The following is a 17,254-nucleotide window of genomic DNA, read 5'->3' on the forward strand; positions in this document are numbered from 1 at the left end:
CGGAGCTGGGGGCGTAGAGGCGAGGCACGCTCTGATTGGCCCGGCTCCTCAGGCCCGGCGCGCGCCGGCTGGGCGGGCGGGAGCGCGCGCGTGCGCAAAGCCGTAGGCGCGCGCCGACCCGTTTCCCTCACGCCCTTGTGGGGTCTCCTGTCTGGGAACTGGGCGGAGGGAGGGGAGTGGTTCACGCTTGTCCTTGAGTTGGACGAGGCTTAGTCTTTCTCGCACCCGTGGTGAGTGGGCTGCAGGAGTCAAGCGAGGTTCCCCTCGAGGCCACTGCAGGCGTGGGACTGCTGAGGAGGAGGAAGGCAAGGCGAGGCCCAGGCTGAAGGGTCGGGTCAGCTACCGGCCGCTGCCTGGGTAGCCAAGGGCAGGGAAGGAGGGAGGGGAGGGACCGACAGCACCGAATAATCCTTCGAGGAGCTCTCTTGGACAGCGAAACGGCTAAGAGAGACGGTTAGGTGGAGAGGCCCGACAGATGAACAGGCCCACGCCCCAGTACCTGGGTAGGAACCAGATAGAACTGACTAAGCTTATGTTTGGGTTGAAAGTTGATAACCAATTTTTGAATGATTATCATTCAAAATAAATTATCTTTGGGTTTGAGGTATCAATAGGACATTTAGGTGGAAAGGTTGACATGAACTCTTTTAAGGCAATCTTTGTGAATTACCGTGTAGAAAATAGGTCCCTGATTTGTTACCCTGAGTGGCTCAGTTAGTTAAGTGTCTGTCTACGGCTCAGGTCATGATCTCGGGGTCCTGGGATCCAACCCCTCATGGGGCTCCCTGCTCAGGGGGGATCCTGCTTCTCCCTTTCCTCCCTGCTCCGTTTGCTCTGGACAGGAACCACACAAAGTTTTGGGGAAATAACACCTCAGCTGGAGGCCTGAAAACCGGGCAAGGCTTGCAGATCAAAGATTTCTAGAATGATGTTAAAAGGGAAAATTAAGAGTTTGCTCATCTATGAAACTCTTAAGGCTTAAGTACCTGTCTTAAACACAAATTATATAATTAAGGTGATGGAAACTGTATGCTAGATTCTATTGATTCTTTGACTATTACAATTTTAAAATTCTTTTAATCTGTAGCTATCAGAGAGCCTTTTACTATTCTTGGAATATTTTTTTATTCTTGGATTATTAAATGAAATGAAAATTTTATTTCAAAAATGGCAAAAGTTTGAATATAATTACTTTTTTTTAATTTATTCATTTGAGAGAGAGGGAGAGAGAGCGAAAGCATGAGCAGGGGGGAGGGGAAGAGGGAGAAAAATGAAAAAGGCCATCAAAATTCTGAAAAGGCTGAGCCAGGGGAGCCTGATGTGGGGCGCAATCCCAGGACCCCAGGATCGTGACCTGAGCCCAAGGCAGACGCTTAACCCACTGAGCCACCCAGGCGCCCCAATGAGCAAACATTTCTAATCAGAAAAAAAACAAAGATTCAGTACTGCCCCTTTATCTGCAGGGCACACGTTCAAGACCCCCACTAAATGCCTGAAACTGGCAATGGTACCAAGCCCTATATATACTGTTTTTTTCCTATGCATACATAGCTATGATAAAGTTTAATTTATAAATTAGGCACAGCAAGAGATTAATAAGTAATAAGATAGAACAATTACAAGAATATACTGTAATAAAAGTTACATGAATGTTGGTCTCTCTCAAAATACCTTATTCTGGTACTCACCCTTTTTCTGAGGATGTGAGATGGTAAAATGCCTATGGGATGACATGAAGTGAAGTGAATGATGTTTGTATTGTGATGTGGCATTAGGCTAAATTAGACTATTGACCTGACTATACATCAGGAGAAGGATCATCTGCCTTAGGATTGATCTAAGGATTGCCTTGGTAACTGAAATCTCAGAAAGTGAAACTGTGGGTAAGGGAGACCTACTGTATTGAAAAGAAAAGATATCACTTAAGTATTTTATAACCACATAATTGATTTTAAAAGAATTCATAATTTTTAAAACATATTCTACAGAGTGACTTTTAACATGAGAGATCAAACATATTTGTCTTGTTTCCCTATGAAACCCCACTGAAATGAGAAAATATAAAAACCCACAAGGACTAAGAAAGTGGGAAAGGGAATGAGAGAGTTGGAGTATTCTTAGTGGAAGAAAGAAAGAGGATAAAGAAATTGTTAGAAACAAACAAACAAACAAAAAGAACTAAGAAAGCTGAATGCAGAGGGGAATGGCAATTAGAAGTACAGTAATTCATAATTCAGAACTCCAGGAAGTCTCCGTAAAGGAAAATTCTGTTTTCCTCACTCTACTCTCAATACTTTTGACACCAGATGTGGGGGGATTATCCCACATCAATTCTCCAATTTCCAGTGGACACTGACTGGGTGTCCTACAAATTTAACTCAATTATGACACTACCTACCTGGAGACAGCATCAGATCCCAGAGGTTAAAGACTGTGCATCAGACCACAATTGGCAATAAAAACCCCAGGCCCCAAGCAAAGACAAGACTCATGCTTTTACCTTTCTGAGTCTCCAGGATACTCTTGTCTATATCTCTCTGTCTCTACATACATATCTTCAATAAACTCTGTTTTCACTTCTGCTGGCTCATTTGATTTCCATCCTGCAAGAAGCCAAGGACCCTCTTGGCTAGGCCTGTGGGACCCCCTCTCTAGGTCCTCGGACCAGGCCTGTCTGCATCATTCAGACTCAAATGGAATTTTATCACCAGCTTTCCTATTTCTAAAGCTTGCAGACAGCAGGCGTAGGACTTCTTGCCCTCCATAACCATCTGAGCCAATTCCTACAGTAAATCTCATCTATCTATCATCTACCTATCTATCAACTGTCTTTCCTATTGATTCTGTTTCTCTGGAGAACCCTGACTCAGCCCTCAAGACTACCTCTGCCTCAGATGCCAATTGCAAGTCCAGATTGTTACTTGTACTTCTGACCAAATAGCCATAAATTGGAGTTCCCATGACTCCCTTCTCTAGTTCAGTAATTTGCTAGAACAACTCACAGAACTTAGGGAAATATTTACTTACGTTTATTGATTTGTTATAAAGGATAACACAACAGCCACATGGAAAGATGAATAGGCAAAGAAAGGGGGAAGGGGCACAGGATTTCCATGCCCTCTATGCACCACCCTCCCAGCACCTCCATGATGTTCACCAACCCAGAAACTCACCAAATTTCCTTAAGAGTTTTTTTAAAGTTTTTTATTGTTATGTTAATCACCAGACATTAGTTTTTTATGTAGTCCTTAAGAGTTTTTATAGAGCTTAATCTCTAATCCCCCTCTCCCTTTCCTGGAGGTCTGTGGGTGGGGCTGAAAGTCCTAACCCTCTAGTCACTTGGTCTTTCTGGTGACCAGCACCATTCTGAGGCTATCGAGGGGCCCTCCCCCAAATTATTTATTAGCATAAACTCAAGTGTACTCAAAAAAGGAGCCTCTTGGGGGCACCTGGGTGGCTAAGTCGGTTAAGTGTCTGACTCTTGATTTCGGCTCAGGTCATGATCTCAGGGTCATGAGATTGAGCCCCCAAGGTGGGCTGGGCATGGAGCTTGCTTAAGATTCTCTCTCTCCCAGGGGCACCTGGGTGGCTCAGTCGTTAAGTGTCTGCCTTCAGCTCAGGTCATGATCCTGGGAACCTGGGATCGAATGCTACACCAGGCTCCCTCCTCAGTGGAGAGTCTGCTGCTCCCCCTGCTTGTCCTCTCTCTCTCTGTCAAATAAATAAAATCTTTAAAAAAATTAAAAAAAAAAAAAGATTCTCTCCCTCTGCACCCCCCCAAAAAAAGGGGGGCCTCCTGAATAACAAAAGATACTCCTATCATTCAGGAAATTCCAAAGGTTTTAGGAGCTCTTTGCTAGGAACAGGAGACAAAGACCCAAAAACATGCCTTATTATACTACAGACTCCTAAATTGCAGATGTCACATCAATGGGAGGGTGTGGAAGGAAAGACCAGAGGATTGATTGAAAATCTGTACAGAGTAGTTAGACTTCTAGATCTAGGTCACCATCCTTAGGACAAATAACCAAGTGAGTAGCTTACCCCTAGAATTGGTAGAGTTTGAACCAGAGGAGATTTAGGCACACCAGGTCAAGCAAAAAAAAGATTAAATGAGAAAGTCTATATACTGAGTTTGAGACCCACCCCAACCCCTTTCCACTGCTTGCTCTCTGAATCCGCATTTACCTTTTTACCTCATTTGATGCTGGTCACCCCCTTTTTTCTTCATCTTCATGATATAACTTTCTATCCTGATTTTTCTTTATTTTCTTCACTCTTATTCTGTTTATAATTTTTTTTTAAAGATTCTATTTATTTATTTATTAGAGAGCAAGCGAGAGAGAAACAGCATGAGAGAGGAGAGGGTCAGAGGGAGAAGCAGGCTCCCCACTGAGCCGGGAGCCCGATGTGGGACTCGATCCCAGGACCCTGGGATCATGACCTGAGCCGAAGGCAGTCGCTTAACCAACTGAGCCACCCAGGCGCCCTCTTATTCTGTTTAACTGTGATTGCTTAAGCTGATGTCCTAGGCTTGCTTCTTTCTACCTTTCTATGAGTTCATCCAACAGGCTATCTGTAACACGGGTTAGGACTCACTTAAATCTGCATCTCTAGTGCTAAACTCTAACCAACCTTCAAGTCTCATATTTTCAGACTTTTACTGAATCTATTCCTTTTGGATGCCACATGGGTAAAAAAGTACTCCAAATCAGCTTTGCAGTATCCTGTAGAGGTGGCTTTTAGGCAACAAGCTTGAGTAATGGAAACCTGAGTAAGGTAAAAGGGCTCACAGTGACCACCAAGCTGAATGCAAACAGGCTCATTAAGCGACCCACCTCAAAATAACCATAGGCCCTGACCAAATACAAACAGGCACAGTTCCTAAGATTACCTAAAAAGGGAAAATTCTTTATGTTCCCATACTCTCACTCTGCCTTATAACTGCAGCCCCTCACCACCACCTTGTTGCAGACAGTCTCTGCTCTGCTGTCCTGCCCATTGCTCCCTTCTGGTGTATTCAATAAACTTCTATCTCCTTTGTTCTGCCTTGGGTGAATTCTTTCACTGCCCCTGCATCTCTGGCTTCCACCCAATCAGGGCACCCCACATTTGGTGTCCCCCCCCATCCCATCAGAGCATCCCACATATCCCACTTGAATAGGCTGTAGAGTAGATGCTCTTCTATCCAGTGCCATTAGGACCAGTTAATTGGTCAATTAATTTCAAGTCACTAAAACAAAGAATCATTACAAAATTATCTACACTGGCAGGGTCTGTTAGTTGCCCAAATAATTTTCATTCTTTACACCTGAAACTAATGTAACACTGTATGTTACTTATACTTGAATTTTAAAAAAGAAGTTCATTCTCCCCTTCATCCTTACCAGTAAAACTGAGATTTCATTCTGCATAGGCAGTGTATAAACAAAAGACACTTCTCAGCCACCTTTGCAGTTAGAGCTGGTCAATGAGATATAAATGGACTCTGTTGAGTTTGATTTCTGGGAGAGACCTTTCTTGTTCTCCCTTTTCTCTTGCTTCCTGTCTGGAATTCATTTATGATGGCTAGAGCTCTAAGTGCCAGCTTATATGCCACCAGGGATGGTATAGAAGGAGTATGATTGTTGATCACTTCACTGCCTATCTCCGGCCTTCTTTTCAGTGAGAAAATAAGCCCTTGTGTGACTTACTTATTACAAAATAAATGTGGATTGTGGATACTAACAGTCAAATGTAACTCCTAATTGATACATGTATACTTAAACATTTTATTTTAACTTAAAGTATATGAATATTTATCAGTGCTTTGATGTAGGGCCAAGACTTTTTGAATTTGGGTTCTGATTGGAGTTCATCAGTATACTTCCATGAACAATACCCATAATGCACTGTCTGTTGTTGCAAATTTGAATTTCTTCCACGTGGGTTAAGAACTTATAGAGCAATCTGAGTGCAGAATTCTAGATTTCTACATTTTTTCTCTCATCTTTTAATATTCTCTTGCCCTATACCAAGTTGACAGTTACTACATTAGTCTGCCACTGGGCCCCCCAAATTCATGTCCTTCTTGCATGCATAATACATTCAGTCTATTCCAGTAACCCCAAAAGTCTTAACTTGTTCCAGCATCAACTCTAAAATCTAAAGTCCAAAGTCTCATTTAATTATCATCTAAATCAGATATTGGTAAGACTCAAGAGGTATGATTCATCCTGAGGCAGAATTCCTCTCCAGCTATGAATCTGTGAAACCAGTTATGTGCTTCCAAAGTACAATAATGGGCCAGATAGACATTCCCATTCCAAAAAGGAGAAAGAGGAAAGAAGGGGGGGCAGGGTGTGAGTCCCAAGCAAGTCTAAACCTAGCAAGGTAAATCCCATTAGATCTTATTTTTAATTAAAAGATATTTTTTCTTTTTTTTTCCTTTTTTCTTCTTTTCTTCTTTAAAGATTTTATTTATTTATTCATAAGAGACAGAGAGAGAGTCAGAGGGAGGAACAGGCTCCCCGCTGAGCAGGGAGCCCGATGGGGGACTCGATCCCAGGACCCTGGGACCATGACCTGAGCCCAAGGCAGACGCTCAACCATCTGAGCCACCCAGGCACCCAAAAGAGATTTTTTTCAATTGAGATATAATTGACATATAAATTGTATTAGTTTTAGGTGTATGACATGATTTGATATATGTATATGTTGCAAAATAATTACCACAATAAGTTTAGTTAACATCCATCACCACACATAATTATAATTTTGTTTCCTTGTGATGAGAACTTTTAAGATCTACTCACTTAGTATCTATCCAATATAAAATATGGTATTAATTATAGTCACCATGCTGTATATTACATTCCCAGGACTTATATAATTCCATTAGATCTTAAGGCTTGAGAATAATCCTTTTTGGTCCAATGCTCTGCTACTCTACAAGGACCCCAACCTCTGAAACCAAGTAGAAAACAAACTTGCACTCTGGGCCTGTGGTGGCTATGGAAGTCCCAATGATCTCTGAACTACCTTCAAGGTCATTCTTCCTTTTTCTTAAAGAATAAACCATGTTCCAGCAGAAGAGCTCTATCATCAAGTTTTGTACAATACAAAAAGTCCAGCAGCCTTCCTTCATTTCCTCTTTTTTTCTGTCCCTATTAGTGCCAACTGGCAGTGTCCCTGCTGGTATAATCCCATCTCTATTCCTGCCTGTCTGTTTTGCTGATGATTAAATTCAGGGTTCACACCCATACTAATATCTTTACCAAATGGTTGTTCAGCCACACCTTTAGTGTTGTCCTCAGAACAAGCTTTCTCCTATTTTGCATCATGGATAGGCTTAGAATTTTCCAAAGCTTTAAGTTCTGTTTTTTTTTTGGTTTTAACAATTTCTTCAATTCATCTCTCCCTTCTCACACTTTACTAGTGGTAGTCAGGAAGACCCAGGCTACGCCTTTAACATTTTGCTTGGAAACCTCCTCAGCCTGGGCACCTGGGTAGCTCAGTTGGTTAAGTGTCTGCCTTTGGCTCTGTCAGGGTCCTGGGATTGAGGCCCATGTTGGGCTCCCTGCTTGGCAGGGAGTCTGCTTCTCTCTCTCCCTCTGCCCCTCCCCCCCCCTCGTGCTCCCTCTCTCTCTCTCTCTAAAATAAATAAAATCTTAAAAAAAATAAATAAAAAAAAAATCTCCTCAGCCAAATATTCAATTTCATTGTTCACAAGTTGTTTCTTCCACAAAACAGTAGAACCAATTCAGCCAAGTTCTTCGCTGCTTTACAACAGAAATCACCTTTTCTTCATTTCCCAATAACTGTTCCTCATTTCTATCTGAGACCTCACCAGAATGGCCTTTAGCATTCATATTTCTACTACATTCTGTTTATGACTATTCATATATTCTCTAAGAAGACTGAGGCCTTCTCCCTAGCTTTTTTTTTCTTTTTTAAAAGATTTTATTATTTATTTATTTATTTATTTATTTGAAAGAGAGACAGAGTGAGAGTGAGAGAGAGCATGAGAGGGGTGGGGGGCTGAGGCAGAGGGAGAAGCAGACTCCCCGCTGAGCAGGGAGCCCGATATGGGGCTGGATCTCAGGACTCTGGGATCATGACCTGAGCTGATGGTAGATGTTTAACTGACTGAGCCACCCAGGCACCCCTCTAGCTCTTTTTTTCTAAGCTCTCACCATAATCACCTTTAATATACATATTTCTACCAAAAGTCCCTTCATGACAATCTAGGCTTTTTATAAAATGCACCTCAAAACTCTTCTGTCCTCTACCCATAATCCAGTTTCAAAGCCACTTCCACACTTTTAGGTTTTTGTTAAAATAGCAACATCCCACTTCTTGGTACCAAATCTGTTTTAGTTTGCTCAGGTTGCCATAATACAATACTACCAACTGGATGGCTTGACAAAAATTTATTTTCCCACAGTCTGGAAGCTGGAAGTCCTAGATCAGGGAGCCAGCACGGTAAGATTCTGGTGAGAATTTTTTTCCTGGTGTACAGATGGCCACCTTTTTGCTGTGTCCTCACATGGTATGGGAAGAAAGAGAATGAGTTCTCTGATGTCTCTTGTTCTTCTTATAAGGACACTAATCCTATTGGATCATGGCCCCACCCTTATGACATTATTTAACCTTAATTACCTCCATAAAAGCCCTATCTTTTAACAGAGTGCTGTTGGTGGTTGGGGTTCAACATATTCATTTGGGGGACACAAACATTCAGTCCATACCCATTATTTTTGGTTATTCATGTTCATTTTTGTTTTCAGAAGAACAATTATTTATTTCCTTATATTTAGTTACCTTTTCTAATATGAATGGTCTTACATAATTATAATAACAAGTAATATACAAGTATATTATAATACTTGTATTAGGTACTATGGGATATGATAAGTCCTATGCTGAACCCTAATAATTCAAAGGTGAGTAAGACATGGTTTCTGTCCTTGAAAATATCAGTATAGCAGTATAATACACAAAGCTGCATTTAAAGTCACAACTACTAGATAATACACAAATGAATAGCAGGGCCTCTAACTACCGTAAAAATCATAAAATCAAAAATCATAAAAATCACCTGAGTCCCTGTTAAAAATGCCTTGTGAACTTCCTACCCAAAAATCATAACCTTAGTCTAATCATGAGAAAATTTAAGACAAATTCCAGTAGAACAGAATGACACAATATACCTGATGAGTACTTCTCAACATTGTCAAGGTCATCAAAAACAAGGAAAGTCTGAGAAAGTGTCACAATTAAGAGGAGCTTAAGATGACATACCATCTAAATGTGGGGTGCCTGGGTGGCTCAGTTAAGCATCTGCCTTCAGCTCAGATCATGAGCTGGGTCCTGGGATCGGGCCCTGCATCAGGCTCCCTGCTCAGCGGGGAGTCTGCTCTTCCCCCTGCTTGCGCACACTCTCTCTCTCAAATCAATCAATCAATCAATCAATCAATCTTAAAAAAAAAAAGCTGACATACCATCTAAATGTAACATGGCATCCAGGATGGGATTCTGGAACATAAAAAGGACATTAGGTAAAAACTAAGCAAATCTGAATAAACCATGGACTTTAGTTATTAGTAATGTATCAGTATTGGCTCATTAATTGCACTAATTAATATATTACATACTAATGTAAAGAGCTAATAGTGAGGAAGATTGTATAGATCTAAGGATAAAATATGGGATCTGTACTATCTGCTCAATTTTTCTGTAATCCTAAAACTGTTCTAAAAAATTAAGTCTATTAATTAAAAAAAAATTATTCCTGTGCTCTACCCATGAATTTAATAATTTTAAGGGGGCGACTAGGAATAATGGTTCTCCCAATTTCAACTTGTGGGGGGTTTTCCATGCCACCAACAACTCTTCCACACCAGCTGGGTGTCCTACAATTTAACTCAATTCTGACACTATCTGATGAGGGAGCAGAAGGCTAGCTGAAGACAAAGCACATGCTGACACCCTGCAACCTTTCCCCCCCCACCCCCACCCCAACTCCTGGGTGAGATGTGTGTGACATTCCTCCAAGAAACTTCCAACTATGCTTTGCTAGAGGGAAGAACAACCTTAGCTTGATAATAGCAAGGCCTCCAGTATCTTGAGGGTCTTCTTTAGCATATGAAAGTCCTTTTGGACACCTCCCTTTTTCCTTACCTTCCCCACCCCCATACTATATAATCAGTCACTCCTTACAACCTCAGTGCCCTTCTTTCTGCCCACTAGTTCTGTCATGGTGCTTTAACAAAAGACAGCTCAGGAATTCTTTCTTGACCATGGGCTCCAGACCTCACCCCAGCAAACCTCACCTACATTCCAAACTACATCACTACCCACTCATTAGTAGCACAGATTCCACAGGTTAAGGGCTCTGTCTTACAAGACTGCCCTCCATTTCAGATGCCAAGCACAACCCAGGTTGTCACCTGTACTTTGACGGACTGGCTAGAAATCGGAGATTCCTACTACTCTCTCCTTTGGTTTGATTAATTTGCTAAAGCAGCTCACAGAACTCAGGAAACCATTTACTCATTAGATTACTCATTTATTGCAAAGTATAGTAAGGAATACAAATCAACAAGGAGATGAAGAGGCAGACGGTATTTCCCAAACAAAGGAGCTTTTGTCCTTGTGGAGTTTGGAGCCCAGCACAGTGGCACATGAAGTTCCCCAACCTAGAAGCTCCCCAAACCCAATCCTTTGGGGTTTTTATGGAGGTTTCGTTACATAGGCATGATTGATTAATCATTGACCACTGATGATTGAATCAACCTCCAGCCCCTCTCACCTCCCAGAAGGTCAGGGGACTGGGACTGAAAGTTCCAATCACAGTGTTGGTTCTCCTGGCTACCAGCCCCCATTCTTTGGTGAGGTTCAATAGTCACCATATTTAATGTAACGAAAGACACTGCTCAGCCCGGGAGTCTGCTTCTCCCTCTCCCTCTGCCCTTGCTCCTGTGCTCTCTCTCTCTCACTCACTCACTTTCTCTCGCAAATAAATAAATAAAATCTTAAAAAAAAAAAATCAAAAAAACCCTACCTGGACTTTGTAGGACAAGAGGAAAATTAAAAGCCTTCAAGGCTCCAGTCTAATTAACTGTTTCTCTGCTTTTTGTTGATTCAAATTCTCAAGGACAGTTAAAAAGATAAATAAATAAAATAAATAAAAACAAATTCTCAGGGATAGGATAATGGAAAAATATAAAGGTATAAAAAGGGAGAAACTAAGCACAAAGAAATGGAAGCAGGAGAGAGATGAGACTTAGAAAGGCAAGTTTGGAGGCAGTAAAGAATATGTAAAAAATATCAGTCAAGATAGGCTAATTATTATTAGTTATTAGTAACAAATGCCTCCAAGATCTCAGGGACTTACAAATTTGTTTCTTACTCATACTGCTTTGGAACACTGATGGTCATGATGGCAGAGGAAAAAGAGAACATAGTGAGCCACTGGCTCTTAAAACTTCCCCTTATAAGTTGATGCATATCCTCTTCACTCGTATTTCACTGGTCAAAGCAAATCACATGACTGCCTGATTTCCGCAGGATGGGGCTATGATCCCTCCTATGGGAGGGGCACCACAAAAAGAGCACCAAGGATGAGTCAATACTATTCAATCTACACATAAAGACTGAAGTTATCAATGAGATTACTTAAAATTACATTTAACCTTACTTTAGCACTAATGCAGTATACAACTGCTATTGTGTGAATACAAGAGTTAGTTTTGTGCCAGCCTATCTTGAGCTATGATCTCTGCAAAAATATCTGTTAAAACACTTTTCTATGAGAGAACCATTTTCCCTCTCTAGAACTTTTGTTTTTCTTTTGGGATCCAAGGTCAGTTGGTATCATTTAAGGGTTCAGCTTTATAAATACTAAATGTTTCTAGCGTTATGTTAGTTGAAGCTTGTCCTGGACATTGTGAGCAGATCTGCCCAGCTGTGTAGCAGTCATGTAATTGCGGGATAAGGGAGACTCAATTCTACTTATTGATTTATTCTCTAATTTGCTACCCAATCAGATGATTTTATCCCTCTTGTCACAATAATCGCCAGGCTTAAGCAAATCAGTGCCCAGTATTTTCCTTGGCTAAAGTGAAATTTGAGCCAATGAGATATGACAGATTTGTCAAAATGGACAAAAACCAAAAAACAACAAAACCATCTGCTATAAATGAGAAAATCATTTCAAATATGATCTATAGATTAAATGCTAATGAATGAAAAAAGATATGCTTTGAAAACTCTAATTGAAAGAAAACTGGAACAGCTAGATTGATATCAGACAAAGTAGAGCTCACAGCAAAGACAATGAGCAGGGATACTTTACCAAGGTCATTTTGGGGCACCTGGGTGGCTCAGTCGGTTGGGCATCTGCCTTCAGCTCAGGTCATGGTCTCAGGGTCCTGAGATTGAGCCCCTCATCAGGCTCCCTGCTGCGCAGGAAGCCTGCTTCTCCCTCTCCCACTCCCCCTGCTTGTCTTCCCTCTCTTTCTGTGTCTCTGTCAAATAAATAAATAAAATCTAAAAAAAAAAAGAAGTTCATTTCATAGCCATAGAGGAGTCAGTTCATTGAGAGGGTGTAAGAATTCTAATTGTTTATGCATCTAACCATAGCATTTCAAAATACGGAAGCAAAATCTGCCAGAAGTGAAAAAGAAATATACAAGTTCATATCATAGTTGGGGACTCAGTACTCCTCTCTGGTAATAGAGTAGCAAACAGAAAATCAACAAGAACATAGAAGATGCAGGTATTATTACCATGGTACTAAAACCAAAAACATTACAGGAAAAGAAAACTATGTTCATGTCCCTCATGAACCCTGAAAAATCTTCAACAAAATATTTGAAAATTGAATCCAGTAATATAAAAATAGAATAACACATCATGACCAAGTGGGGTTTATTCTGAGAATGCAAAGTTTGTTCAATATTAGAAAATTAAAATAATCAGTTTGACAGTCTATAGAAGAAAAATCACGTGACTATATTAATTGATGCAGAAAAAGAATTTGAAATATTAAGCATCAATTCATGATTAAAATAAAACTCTCAGCAAACTAGGGATAGAAGGGACTTTCCTCAACATGGTAAAAGCATCTTCAAAAAACCTACAGCTAAGGGCACCTGGGTAGCTCAGTGGGTTAAGCATCTGACTTCAGTTCAGGTCCTAATCTCAGGGTCCTGGGACTGAGCCCCTCAGGGGGCTCCCTGCTCAGCAGGGTGTCTGCTTCTCCCTCTCCCTCTGCTTCTCCCCCCACTCATGCTCTGTCTCTCAAATTAATAAAATCTTAAAAAAAAAAACACAAAAAACCCCTACAGGTAACATCATACTTAATGATGAAAGGCTGTGTGCTTCTTCCTACGATAGAGAACAAGTCAAAGCTGTCCATCTCACTACTCCTGTTCAACAACATACTGGAAGTCCTAGCCAGGGGAAGTAAGAAAAAGAAATAACAGGCATACAGATTGGAAAGGAAGAAATAAAATCTTCCCTATTTGCAGATGACGGGATTGTCTACAAAGAAAACTCGAAGGAATCTACCCCCAAAAAGAAAATCTATAACTAATGAGTAAGTTTAGCAGTTTGCAAGATACAAGGTCAACACACAAAAGTCAACTGTTGTTTCTATATACTAACAGATGTAGGGCGCCTGGGTGGCTCAGTCGTTAAGCGTCTGCCTTCAGCTCAGGTCATGATCCCAGGGTCCTGGGATCCAGCCCCACATCGGGCTCCCTGCTTGGCAGGAAGCCTGCTTCTCCCTCTCCCACTCCCCCTGCTTGTGTTCCTGCTCTCGTTATCTCTCTCTCTGTCAAATAAATAAAATATTAAAAAAAAATAAAATAAAGTCTATTTAAAAAAAAATATATATATAGGGCACCTGGGTGGCTCAGTTGGTTGGGTGGCTGCCTTCGGCTCGGGTCATGATCCCGGAGTCCTGGGATCGAGTCCCACGTCGGGCTCCCGGCTCGGCAGGGAGCCTGCTTCTCCCTCTGACCCTCTCCCCTCTCATGCTGTTTCTCTCTCGCTCGCTCTCTAATAAATAAATAAATAAAATCTTTAAAAAATATATATATATACTAACAGATGTAAACCAAAATTTTTAAAATAATATTTATAACTGTTTAGAAAAAAAAAGAAACACATAGGTATAAATTTATCAAAACAAGAGGCACCTCGGTTGAGCGAATGACTTTGTTTGGGCTCAAGTCATGATCTCAGGATCATGAGATCAAGCCCGCATCAGGCTCTGCGGTCAGCAGGGAGTCTGCTTGAGATTCTCTCCCTCCCTACATGCATTCTTGTTCTTTGTCTCTCTCTCTCTCTCAAATAAATAAATAAATCTTTCAAAAATTATCAAAACATAATCTCATTGAACTACTTTAATTTCTCCAAGTTCCCTTTTGTAAATGATTTTAAGGTCATTGAATTTTTATCTTTTTATATTATATTGCATTTTCATTTTTCATATACATTTTCTTCTATATCGATAGTCATCATATTAATTATTTTAAGGGCAGGCCAATATTCTATCATATTGATGTAATAGCATAATATAGGGAGAAGTATAGAGAGAAGAATGAGCTTTTAAACAAGCCTGAATTCAAATTCCAGTTTCCCAAATACTAGCAGTGTGACTAAAGGCAGTTAACTTTTCTCAGGCTTGGTCATTAGTAAAATACCAAAATTTCAGGGTTGTTAGGAGTTAAATAAAGTGATATATGTAAAATACCTGGCACATAGTAGGTGTCCAACAAAATAGCTGTTATTAATACCATAATTTTAACCTTTCTCCTATTTTTGGACATTTAAGATTGTTTCTTGGCAGAGTCTTTATGTTGGAATCTAAGAATTATTACTCCCTTTTCAGGATCTTGATCCTTAGGCTTTTAAGTTCCTTATTTTGAAGTTTATGTAGGGTGATTAAGCCTTAGGGAATTGACTTATAAGGGCTGACTTGTAAATCAAAATGCCAATTCGTTAATAAACTAATCAATATGTGTATTGGTTGCTTAGAACGTGTTATCCTTAGTATTTTGCTGAAAGCACGCTTACTGATTCTTGCTTTGTGTGTCTCTATTTTTAACATTGTATTGTCCATTCCCCTTCAGTTTGTATTGATCATGAGTGATGTAACCATGGCCATGAACTATTTCAGAATCCCACTGGCAGTAGCGCATGTAAGAGGCATGAGACCTGGGGGATGAATACACCCAACAGGCATGGCCTCTAAGGAGGGTCCAGCAGTCCAAAAAGGAAATTCCAGGACAATCAGTGAATATGATTCCTATCTAAGGAACAGGTATAGTGTAATAGAAGGGATTTTGAGACAGACAATTTTTAGGTTCAGGAGCAGGCCAAAGACAGAGTGATAAGAAGGTCCATCTTAGTGACATAGGAAGCAGCCAGCTGCTGAAAGACAATGGGGAAAAACATTAAATGTCTGGGAAAAGTATAGGCCAGATTTACAAGGCTGGGGTTCAAGGTCAGACTCCAGTCCCAGCAGGGAGCCTAATTTGAAAACCAATAACCAGCACTGAAGATTAGTCAGGACAGACTGGCCGCAACTTGAGGGAAAGCTACAGTCTCATTGTTCATGAATATGCCTAGGGTCTCAGTTCATTCCCAGGAAGGAAGGAAGAACTGTTCTAAATCCCTCTCACTTGTGCAGAGAGAAGGCAGTGTATATCAAGGGTCAGCTTGGAGGCGTGGGAAGGTTTTGGTCATAAAATAGGCGGTGAACAAGGAAATGCCTCCATAATATGAATGGTATTGTACAGTCAAACTGCAATGTAGAATCATGTTTCTGAGATTTCTTGTTGAAAATCAATACCATCTGTATCAGTCAGGATCCAGGAAGCAGATGGCACCATCAAACGGAGTCATTAAGGAGAGTTTAATAAAGGGGTTTTTATAAAGGCAAGATTTAGGGGAAAAAAGAAGGGATGATGTAGTGCTCCAAGGCTAGTGACAGCGCGGAACAATTTCCAGACTAATGCTTGAAAGGACAAGGGGAAGGAATGGTTGCTGAACCCTTGAGGGTGAATTTCGTTGTGAGGGCAACCTAACAGGAGCAGTAATTTTCGCAAAGGGAAACACTCAACAAATGGCAATGTGGAAGGAGGGAGCCGGGGAAATAAACATCCCTTCCTCACCCTCTCACCAACTTCCCACCAGTACCAGCACCCCCCTCCCATTCGCTGAACCCAAATGGAAATCGGAAGGCAGGGAGCCCAGTGCTGCAGTCAGCCTCTCGGGGCACAGGGTAGGCTGCAGAATGAATCTGAAAGGAAAAACAGATTATCTACGGTGCGTCGATTCTCATTAAAATTAATCAAAGTGTCACTTGCCAGGCCTGAGTATTTTGGCTTTTTCATCTTTTTTTTTTTTTTTGCCTCCGTCACATTTGGATTTTAGGCTTACCTTCTTTCGGGCGTACGGCCCTCTGTCCACTGAAGTGGACCACACACCCTGCGGAAGAGTCGAAGTATAATCACCTCTGAGCTGCTGTTGATGCCAATCAAAGCTACGGCTGCCCCGGAGAAGGAAAGCGAGATCTTGTAAGAAGGACAAAGCCTCACGCTAGAGCTTCTTTCAACATGGTTGCCAGTAATTTAGGTTAAGTCCTGCAGGCCTGTGAAGAAACAATCAGACCCCAGAAGCCAGCCCTCCAACTGGACAAAGTTCGCTTACCCCAAACCTATCCATCCGATGTTATTATCACTCGGACAACCAGGTAGAGATTGGTTCAAATTTCCACCGGAACAAAAGTATCAGAAAATAATTAAAACTGGCTAAATGGAAGGGATACTCCATGGACCACTTTCTGCTGCTTTTTTGACTTTGCTTGCTTTGTCACAGTTTTTGTCCCTGGCAAAGTAAGAGACCTGATCTTTTTTGTAAGATAAATGTTGGTGTAGAGAGTTGATCGATAAAGAACAAGCTCAGTGTGTTACTTGTGGTGCCTAAATGGGGTGGGGGCCCGCGGGGCAGGAGGTGAAGAATTCACCCGAGACAGAACACAGGAGACAGAAGGTCAGTGAATACACCGAAAGGGGGGCGCGTGCAGGATGGCAGAGACGAGGAGTCCTCGCCGGGGCAGTGGGACCGGGGCGGGGCAGTTATTAAAGGGGAAAGAAGGAGGTATCGCGAGGTATGGAATTTTCCCTTTTTTGGTAACTGTGCCCGGCTATAAGTAACCCACTGGTTACTTAGGACCTACAGATATTTTGAGGTGGGTCAC

The 17,254-nt window shown here is 41.3% G+C and overlaps 1 long non-coding RNA gene across 1 annotated transcript; it reads left to right on the forward strand.

Moving 5' to 3' along the window:
- The first annotated feature begins 120 nt into the window (after positions 1–120).
- LOC145723707 (uncharacterized) lies at positions 121–13,581 on the forward strand. The gene is made up of 3 exons (XR_014148964.1): positions 121–503; positions 8,426–8,463; positions 13,515–13,581. It is a non-coding gene; the product is annotated as an uncharacterized LOC145723707 (long non-coding RNA).
- The last annotated feature ends 3,673 nt before the right edge of the window (positions 13,582–17,254 follow it).

The sequence above is a fragment of the Leptonychotes weddellii genome, chromosome 10 (assembly GCF_054177405.1).
Source record: "Leptonychotes weddellii isolate Sample4059 chromosome 10, ASM5417740v2, whole genome shotgun sequence".
Taxonomy (NCBI): Eukaryota; Metazoa; Chordata; class Mammalia; order Carnivora; family Phocidae; genus Leptonychotes; species Leptonychotes weddellii.